This window comes from Armigeres subalbatus, chromosome 1 (assembly GCF_024139115.2).
Source record: "Armigeres subalbatus isolate Guangzhou_Male chromosome 1, GZ_Asu_2, whole genome shotgun sequence".
Classification (NCBI taxonomy): Eukaryota; Metazoa; Arthropoda; class Insecta; order Diptera; family Culicidae; genus Armigeres; species Armigeres subalbatus.
Genome location: NC_085139.1, coordinates 69,436,040 through 69,446,959, shown reverse-complemented (window position 1 = coordinate 69,446,959; position 10,920 = coordinate 69,436,040).

Below are 10,920 nucleotides of genomic sequence, written 5' to 3'. Positions count from 1 at the left end.
AGCTGTAACTTTGCACCCCGATGACCGATTGAGCTGAAATTTTGGCAGTGAACTACAAATATGATGATTTTTTTTCGAATGACGCGTTCAAAAATTACGCACTAGGTCAAATTGTTCAAAATAATAGCAGTTTTTGTTTTGGAAATATCAGGAAAACAATTAATCGGAATGTTATCAGTTTGAATTCAGGTGCTGCGAGACACCGTGTTTATAATTTTAAAAAATCATAAGGGTTGTGTACAAGACACGACCGCCCGACGTAAACTACGTAAACAGTGAAATGAAGAATCTAGTGCCAGTGCATGAATACATATTTGCAGCAGCGCTCTACAATACGCGCTCGTTATTCTGCTACGAGCGGCAACGTAATTCTGCTACGACGTCGTTCTTTGAACAAATTCGTCTCGCCTCAATCTTCCTATGTTTAACCCTTTCCCGCCCACAACTTTTTTCAAAGATTTCAATAGGAAGGAATCATCTTTGAGAAAAATGCTAGAACAAAAGTTATTTTTGCATAGCCAAAATTAGTGGAAAACGAAAAAAAGTTTTTGATTGTAAATCAATAGTTAATTGATTGTTATCAATAGTTTCACTATTTGTACTCAAAATTGATTATATTTGAAGTCTAATGGAACCATAAAGATGTATCAAATATTCCTTTTTGTTGTTGAAACAATTCGATTAAGGTTAGAAGGTGCAAAACTCGACGGTGCTCCACAGGCACCATGGGCGGGAGAGGGTTGAAATGATTGTGCCACGTTTGGTCTAAAGCTGTTTGGCCTAATGCCGTTTGGCATAAGGTCGTTTGGCCTAAAGTCATTTGGTCTAATGGTCGTTTGGCATAATAGGTACATATAGGCGTAAATGATTGAAATATATTGTTATGTGAAATTCTTTTTGTATGTGCAAAATAAAGCCATGTGCATGTGGTCAAAAAGCGAAATACAAACTAACGTTAAAATATCGCAAATTATTTTTATAATACAATAAATCCAGGAATTTATAAAAAGGAAGATATAAAAAACAATGAATCAGATGTTTTGGCAATGTCGACATATGAAAACAGTATAACTTGAAAGAACTGATGATGCTTTAAAGAAGGCAACATTTTTGGAAAATGCTTGTCATATGCAATACCAAAGCAACATGCAGTAAAACTCGAAAGAACAGCTCATGCTTTAAAGAATGTGTCAACCATATTGTTAAGATTGTATGTTTCTTATACAATGTCAAAACTGTAAAACTCAAGATACAGACCCCATTCGATTTTAGCATCACGTTCGGAACATGTATGTTGCCAAAATCGAAATGGTTTTTGTTTTCTTATGATACTAACATTTCTTCACTTTTTGTGGCGCTAAACACATTGTGACCCTTTTTTACGAGGATTTTGAAATCTAAACGTTTATTTTTTTTTTAAACTGAATTATATCGCATATCAGGAGAGTGAACCCAAACTTGTGGCCGGTTCACCATATAGTGGGTGAACCCAAACTTTTGGCCGATGCATACTATGCACTTGGGTAAACATTTTGATTTTTAAATATAAAACAAAAATTTTCCGCCGAAAAATCATCAATGCCCCTCAAAGATGATTAAAATTGGGTTCCATTTCACTTTTCATTTCGAAATTTTGTGAGTTCAATATTTTTACAACATCACAATAATAAGACAAATTGGTTGGGGTTCAACCAAACCGCACCAAGCGGCTTTTTGACTGACTAGTGATATTTTGTTCGTAAAAGAGAATCGGAAATTAATTCATATCTATTCATGCGCACATTTGTTGTAGGATATCCTCAGTTATAGGGCTAAGGGATATCCAATACGGTTTATAATTAATTGAATCTGCTACATGGAAACTTGGGCAATAAAATGGAAATTGAACAGCGCTTGGTGCGATTTGGCAGAACCCCTGCCAATTAATATCTTAATGTGATATTTTGGTACATACAAAATTGGAAATTATTAGTTTAAAATATCTACGGTGCAAGATCTACTCAAATTCTTTGTATCGAGCTAACAATACTCGAAATCCGATGTATTTTTATTTTATCATCAGACTAAGGCCGGAGTGGCCTGTGCTGCACATAAAAGATTTCTCCATTCAGCTCGGTTCATGGCTGCACTTCGCCAACCACGCAGTCTGCGGAGGGTCCGCAAGTCGTCCTCCACCTGATCGATCCACCTTGCCCGCTGTGCACCTCGCCTTCTTGTTCCCGTCGGATCGTTGTCGAGAACCATTTTCACCGGATTACTGTCCGACATTCTGGCTACGTGCCCGGCCCACCGCAGTCTTCCGATTTTCGCAGTGTGAACGATGGATGGTTCTCCCAACAGCTGATGCAACTCGTGGTTCATTCGCCTCCTCCACGTACCGTCCGCCATCTGCACCCCACCATAGATGGTACGCAACACTTTCCTTTCGAATACTCCCAGTGCGCGTTGGTCCTCCACGAGCATCGTCCAGGTCTCGTGTCCGTAGAGAACGAAAGCGAAATCCGATGTAAGACGTCGAAAATGCGACCAAAAACTTTTGCCTATATTTTTCGAGGGTGAACCCATACTTTTGGCCGGGAGTGTACATATCGTATGTGACTGACGATGACTATCGGATAATGTTGTTATACACCAATAATAGATATGTGGATTTCCGAATGTAGCAATAAATAAAATATTAACATTTTCACATTTTTTACTACAAAGAATAATTAACGTTTTTCAAATTATGCCAAACGACCATTAGGCCAAACAACCACTAGGCCAAACGACTTTAGGCCAAATGACCATAATGCAAAACGGCCTTATGCAAAACGTCATTAGGCCAAATGGCCTACAACCGTTTAAAATGGTGGCCATGAGAAGAATCGATGAATTCACAATAATGCATATTTCGAATCACTAATGACCACACGACCCACGCCATTTGCTGGAATAACAAAACCAAATAAGAATATTGAAAGAATTGAACTTGACTGCCACTGAAGCCATCCATGCGAATAAATATTTGTAGCATCTCCATACGACGCGCGCTCGTGATTCTGCTACGGACGCCAGGCAACTTTATGGCGTCTCCAAGCGGTTAATTTGCACCTTGAAAAAAATTCGCCTCGCCTCAATCTTCCTTTGTATAGAATGGAGTAGGAATGTGAGAAGAACCGATTTTTCCAATATCCCATATGTATTTGGAATGAAATTTGCTCAGCTACTCCGCCGATGCTTAGAGATGTCATAAAATCTCGATTAATCAATTAGTAACTAATCGATTACTCTCGATTCTTGATTATTGAATCGATTAATCGTTGAGTAGTAATCGAATCAAAATTAATCGATTATCATAACGATGAATCGATTAATCGAAGTAATCGACATCTAAAAGTTGTCGTAAAATCCCAATTAATCGATTAGTAACTAATCGATTACTCTCGATTCTTGTCGATTATTGAATCGATTAATCGTTGGGAAGTAACCGATTCAAAATTAATCGATTATCACAACAAATAACCGATTAATCGAAGTAATCGATTAATTTGCGACATCTCTACCGATGATGCTGGGAACGCTCTCCGCGATATTTCAAATAAAATGCCGCGCGCGCGGGGAAAGCAGTTTTCTTATAATAAATAAAGATGGCCCATTAGTCCCGCCTCTTTGTTGTCCGGTATGACTGCAAACATTGTGTACCCGTCATACACTCATTAAATGGGCGTGGTTCGGTTCAACTTTATTGATTACAAAAAAGCAGCTCTTCCGCGCGCGCGAGCCATTTCGTTCGAGATGTCGCGAAAAGCAGATCGTAGTCCCACCATCGGCATCGGCGGAGCTCCTACCGGAAATCTTATTCTCACTGATGGTGTGGGTCGTGCGGTCGTCGTCATCAACATCAGCAGCGCTCAGATTAAAATTTTCTTGTCTGAAGTTCTAACGATTGGCTACCAAAGTAAAACTTAATTGCTTGGTGATGGCAGATTGTTTTCCATCGGTAGCAGAATCACGAGCTCGCGTCAGAGAAAGACGCTGCCGAAAATTATTCGCGTGGATAGCAGTAGCAGTCAAGTGAAATTTCCCCTCAAGATTATAATTTTAGTAGATAGTCTGCTACTTGCTTCAGGTTTTATTTCCATCCATGCGAATACATATTTGCAGCTTCTCCTTCTGACCCGCGCTCGGACCGGCACTAATGCAAGCACTAACAAGCAAGAAGAGTAGTTAAGTGCTAGACAAGCATCATATAATTGATCTCAGAATCACGCTAGAATATTTCACTGAAAAATTTTCTAGTTCCTAGCGGTTACACTATAGACAAATTATTTCAACTTCCTTCCAAACATAATGGTGGTTCTGAAAAGAACCGATTCATTCCCACTTATGTGCCTCACCAACAACAACTACTGGACTGCGCGACAGCCATCCGATGATTCGGCTCTACGCACGCCGTTAATTGCCAGATCCACCACAGCCGTTGTCGCTGGGACCGCTTCTGGACGCCTTTGTCCGCTTTCCGTGAAATCCAGAATGAAAATGACGCGCGCACGTGAAACACGGGGCTCTTTATACACATGGAAAACGAAGCAGTGGGTCAAAAGGCCCGTATCTTACTGCAATCTGATGTCCGTGTTGGTGATTTATGAACGGGATTGATTATTTCTGAATTTTTCACCCGTTCTGGAAAGAAATAACATTTTGAATAGTTTGCCGTTGATAATGAATAGTTTTAATACAATTAGCAAATTGGTGGAAAGTTTCCGAATCTATTAATAAGAAAATCTCAAAAATCCTTCGAAAGATAAAGTCGCTATTACCGTTTGAAATCTTACATGATTTCGTGACGGTCTCCAATTTGGAAATTTTCATTTTGCACCCTGTATCCGAGGCTTCCCTTTAGACGTAGTTTACGTCAAAAATATAAATAATTGAATTTGACATTTGAATTGGCCAATATATCAAAAATAAAAACTGCTATTTTTTGAACAATTTGACCTAGTGCGTAATTTTTGAATGCGTAATTTGAAAAAAACTATACGTAGTATGTGTAAATTTCATCATATTTGTAGTTCATTGCCAGAATTTCAGCTCAATCGGTCATCGTGGTATAAAGTTATAGCTTGTCAAAGTTGACAGTTTTGTACGAAAAACGGCTTCCGCTGCTATTATTCTGAACACAGGTGTATTTTAAAACAAGTTTGAAAATGCATTCAGTGACTAAAAAAATAGTCTCGTCGCAAGTCAACCTAATTGGGTTCCAGGAAACTGTGGAGTTGGTGGTAACGAAAAAGCCGATATGTGGGCATGGAGCTGGAGACATTACAATCTATGAAAATGGATGAAGAAAAAAAGATGTTTAGCTTTTATTTTGATTTTTTTTATTAATAGGGGGTAGGAAAGAAGGATGAAGACTAAAAAATGGAGAATGAAGCAAGAAATCGCAAGAAGAATTTGTGTCCCTTCTCTCACTTCTTTTTCTATGGTTCTACATTCCATCTGGAACTTGGCCTACTGTTCAATCGGTATGTAGCTCTTCCTCCTCCCATATTTTCTGATAATGTGGTTGATCGATTGATGCAGCTGCTCATTTCTATTACTTTACCGTTCTCTATAGTATCGGGTAAAACCCACTTGCACCCGATTCCTGGCAGCATTGTTCTTGTCCGTCACTCTCTGGCACACCTCATTAATAAAACCAGTTCGTTGGTGTTGCGTTAGCGTCGGTAGTGATCCCAGTAAGAGGCTGTCCATATACTACGTGGACAGTTTAGGGGGAAGGGGGTGTATGGCGAATGTCCACGGTCCACACAATTTTTTGAAAATTTATATGAGCAGTTGTCCACGCTGGAGGAGAGGGTATCTCAAACCGACCAAAACCTGTCCACGTGGTATATGGACAGCCCCTAAAGGTGCTCGCTTTTTGGACTGATACCGGCCTTACTCTTGCAGAGTTCCGTCTTCAGATACAGAAATGGAGAATTTCTGTGTGTGTGTTTCGGGGGTGTTGGTCAAGTAGTACTACGAATACCGTGGACCCCCGGTAATATGACCGCTTTTAATCTGAACACTTTTTAATTTGAACCCCGTTCGTTTGAACATCGTTCAAATTAAGAATTAATGGTTCAAACGTCATTTAGCACGTGGAATCGAGAGAAGATAAATAAAACATCGTGAAACGGAACGCAGAATCAAAACAAACCAGCAAAGAGAGCGGCCAGAAACCAGTTGTTCTGACGCAAATAGAGTAACCAGAAGTTCAAATTAAAAATGAACCCCGATAATTTGAATGAGGTACCGTTCAAATTATCGGGGGTCCACGGTAATTTGATCTTATCTCATGCTCCGTAATGGTGCCCTTTTCGGTATGAACACTAGTACTGTAAAAAGGAATCATTGCTGAAGCAAGAAAGGTGTCTTCAGGGAGTGTAAGGAATAGGGATACACTAGCTATCCATAACACAGGTGCTGCAAAACATCACATGGACGCCCTTATTCGCACTAACTACTCAGGGAGTAGAAGGTCGAGAAGAGTGATCGCTGCCAACTAAAGCTTGAACCGGATACCTTGAACTCCCACAATATCCGCGGCAGTAGCAGCAAACGGTGCTCTGTACGTATTGAGTTTTAAATCCAACATGACAAGTATTGAATTATATGAAAGTAGATAACTGGAACATGCTCAACAATTTAAAATTCATTTGTTGTCCACCTCCAAGCTAGGCATTCGTCAGGACACACAAGAGCCACCAACGCATTAACTGTGGCAACTGACTTTCTTATTCCTCAATCAATCCTTCCGATACCAAATGATTGCTTGAACGTTGCAGAACTTGATATGTCCTTTGCCATGACCGCCAATAACAGCAAAACGGGAAACGAAGTACGCTCCGTCTCTGACCACCTCGGCGTCTAATGTTTGTTCGTCGCACTGCCCCAAATTCGCTAGCGATGCTTTCAATGCTCATCCATTCTTCTTCCTGTTTCCACCACCCTCGTATTCACCAGTGCTATCCAGTATGCGGTAGGCATCGGGAGTCTTGTTGTTCTGCAAAACTCTGCTCCACAATTCGTTACGAACAACCCAAAGCTATTCAAATTTATCTTCAGAGGTTGGCTTGAATAATGAGGACGCATCGTTTTGATAGATCGGGCAAGAACTTCCACTTGCTTCCATTGAAGTGATGATTTCTTGAATGAGGCTCTCAGGCTGTCAATCAGGTGCGGTACCCACTAACAGTAAATGCGGAATTCTTTTGAAAGGTTAGTGTAGAACTCCAACTTCTCTCGTTGACAATTTTAGTTGATTTTTATAAAATGTTGCATAAACAGCAAATATGTATAGATACAGATTGACGAATGACCACTTAACTGGGATTGACATCCAAAATATTACAAATCAACAATTAATAGATATGATGTAAAAAAAAACTTCACGTTAATAATTTCACTCGAAAGTTCAGTTTAAGTCCAAGAGGAAATTCACACAGAAATTCGACACAAACATGTATAATTGTACTTAGTATCAAAAATTCTCTCGGAAGGCAAAAATAAAATTAAAATAAACTGTACAAATGAGACGTCATATAAAAGAAAGAAATGAATTCGTTATCGAAATGTTTGCACGGTGTCTTGAGCCGAACAGTTTGGATATGAAAGACAATATCGCTGAAACACTCATCTAATAAAAAACGATTGGGTTCTTTCAGGCTGCTACCTAAATGTTTTTGTACAGACGATCACGTAGGCTTGTTATCCACCACGAACCACTCATGTGTCATATCAAATCAAGAAAACTCGTTTAACCCCTGTGAAAGACTGTCACGAGACTTTTCCACCAGAGCAAACACATGGCGGGAGAAAGAAGGCCTGTTTTGATTTGTACTTTACTATCCGTTCTCTTTGATCAAGTCTTATCCGGGGTCTAAAATCCTTATAATATGTTTCACAAGCTGGGTGTTTCAGTGATAGCTCTTTTAAAAACTAATATTCGATAATCGTGACACCGTGCCTACAATGTGTATTTCGTTGTGGCATTAGAGTGGTAATAACTACTTTTGTTTAATAGATACCTTTTAAGCTGATACAATTTGTGGTGTGCCTGTGTTTATCCGTTTTGCATGACCTAATTTTAAACCATCAACACTATTACTTTAGCCACAGTAAAATCAGAAAACGGATGTTGGAATTTCAAGTTTAGATATATTTTTGTGACAAATTAGTAATAAGGCTTCATTGAAACCTAACGCCGGCAGTGTGCGTTAAAATAACCCTTACCGAAAGGGGAAGGAGAATGCGAGCAGATAACTAAACCGGTTAGGTAAATCTAGTATCTAGGTAATTACAAAGTTATTTGCTAGAAAGAATATCATTAAGTGTTTATGAATTATACATAATTAGGAAGATAACTTCTCCTGCAGCAGTATCGGGGAACCTAGTAAATAAAATTTCTGAACTTCACATGTGCATGTACATACAAGTTATATGAAAGGAGATACAATAAAAAGAGGATAAATCTAACGCGAACGAGTTTACTATTGAAAGAGAAATAGCCATTTACAGCAGGCCTGCTCAACTCACGTAAACGGGTAGGGAGTGAGTGCTAGTAATGGACCCCTTAGCGACTGAAATTTACTTCAATCGCTCCGCTAGAGCGAGCCTCTTGACAAATTGTAGTTCTGCTGCACCAGATGACAAGCTACAGGTATCAGCATCGTGTTTCGTACATAAAACTAGCTAAAACATTAATTTTACTACTAAAGCAAGCATTTTAAAATGATGTAGCTAGCATGCCTATTATGATGATGATGATGATGATGATGATACTATCATTTATTGTAGCAAGGCACCTGCCGATAGCACTGGCCATATCTGACAAACGATTTAATCATGATCATGGTTATACTATTGTATGTACTCCTGTATGAAGGGCCAAAAATGGGTGGGGTGGCTCCATAAGCAAAGACACTTATGCGAATCCACGGGATGAATAGAGAATCTCCTTCCAGAAGAAAGCTCGTTACCCAGATTGACCCAATAGATGTGGAGAAGAGTCCGCCCTTTATCCACGAGATGTTACCAATAGGAAGTTGGCGATTCCACTCTTCCTATCCAAATCGCTTCAATCGGGTGCCCTGATGGTTATTTTTTATGGTATTTAATCATATAGTTTCAATATAATTTGGTAAATATATGTATATAATGGAATTCTCTCACCAAGTTTCAATTCCTTTGTCGTGGATGAGGGAGGACCTTTCTTCAATGCCAGCTAGCATTAGAGTTATGCCTTCAGAGATAGAAAACCAATAGCTCTTCAAGAAATGTCCTGATTCAGATCGGGGAATATATTTCATTCTGGTTCAAACATCGAGGAATAGATTTCTTGATTTCTGTAAAGATGAAATAAAAAGACGGATGGCAGTATCATACATAATAACATAATTGTTTTGATTAATATGCATATGTATTCTGACTTTTATGTAGCTAGCATGCCTGTTATGGTCCATAATACGCAACGTCGAGTTTGTTTATATACGTATTATGCCCCCCCCCCCATTTGATTTACATGTTTCATTCCCACATGTTCCATGTGCCTATTATGGACGCCCCTTGTGTGCTAGTAATGGACCCTTTAGCATATTTACATTTACAAATTAGTTAATATAACTAAATTCCTGCTTCCCTGTCCATAACAAATGTATGAAACTGCTGTCCTGTTAAATGAAGCAACTCCACCCGGCGGGGTCCATTACTAGCACTCACTCCCTAGTTACATGATGTGTTACGGGGTGAGAATTGAATATGATACACAAAATCTTGGACTAAAAATGGAATTTCTTCATTGGCCACTGAAATTAGATTTTCAAAATCCAGGTTTTTCCCGATAAATTTTGTCAAATTTTTCCGGTTTTTATTTATTTATTTATTACTTGTCTTCGAACTAATCGTACAGGCATATTATAATTAAAATAAACATACACTTCATCAAAACGTCGAAAACAAATATCAAACGGGTTATTTTGTCCAAAAACGGTGCGGTGTGCTGGAAGACTGGAAGTGTGCAGCAGCGTCGGACAATCTATGCTGTGAGACAGGATATCGAACACGAACAACCGTTGAAGAAGCTTTATCCTGCTAGCCAGAGATGACAGATGAATTAATCCACAGCGATGCTCATATTGTGGAAGGCGGACGGGGTAATTCCACGAGAGTCGACGAAGCGCAAATCGAATGAAATTTCGTTGAATTCGCTCGATGTGATTACTCTGCACCATATGATATGGAGCCCACACGAGGACAGCGTATTCCAGTGTACTGCGGACCAGGGCACAGTAGAGAGATTTCAAGCAGAAGTATCAGTATAGATTTCAAGTATCTTCAAACTCCTGAGCGTTTCGTTTTATAAATCCAAGCATTGCATACGCCATACGCCTTGGCGGTTGTTTTAGTTATGTGCAAATTGAATTTGAGCCTAGAATCTAGCTGGACGCCAAGGTCCTTGACGGTGCTGACACTTGTGATACTGGCGGCAGACATATTATAATCGAAGACAGACGGACTTCTCGATCTACTGAACGATATTACATTGCAGCGCAGTTTAGAATAAAAAAACGGTGAAAGTCGATCAGGTCCGATGCTTTTAGAGTTGTCCATCTGTTGAACCTTTCTCAGCACATCATCTGTTGAAAAACTGAAAAAACTGTCCAAGTACGCTTCAGACGAAGGTGATCGGTTTTCACTTAACACGCTCTGAAAGAAGGACGAGAACAAATTTGCTGAATCGAGTGACGTTTCAGCTGTAACTCCATTGTAGTAGCAGACACGCTGAGGAATTCCATTCATCTGCTTCCGGCTCCTAACAAATGACCAAAAAGTGCTTGGATCGTCCTTGATGTTCTCCTCGGTTCGACGGATGTAGCAGCTAAAGCATTGCGCGCG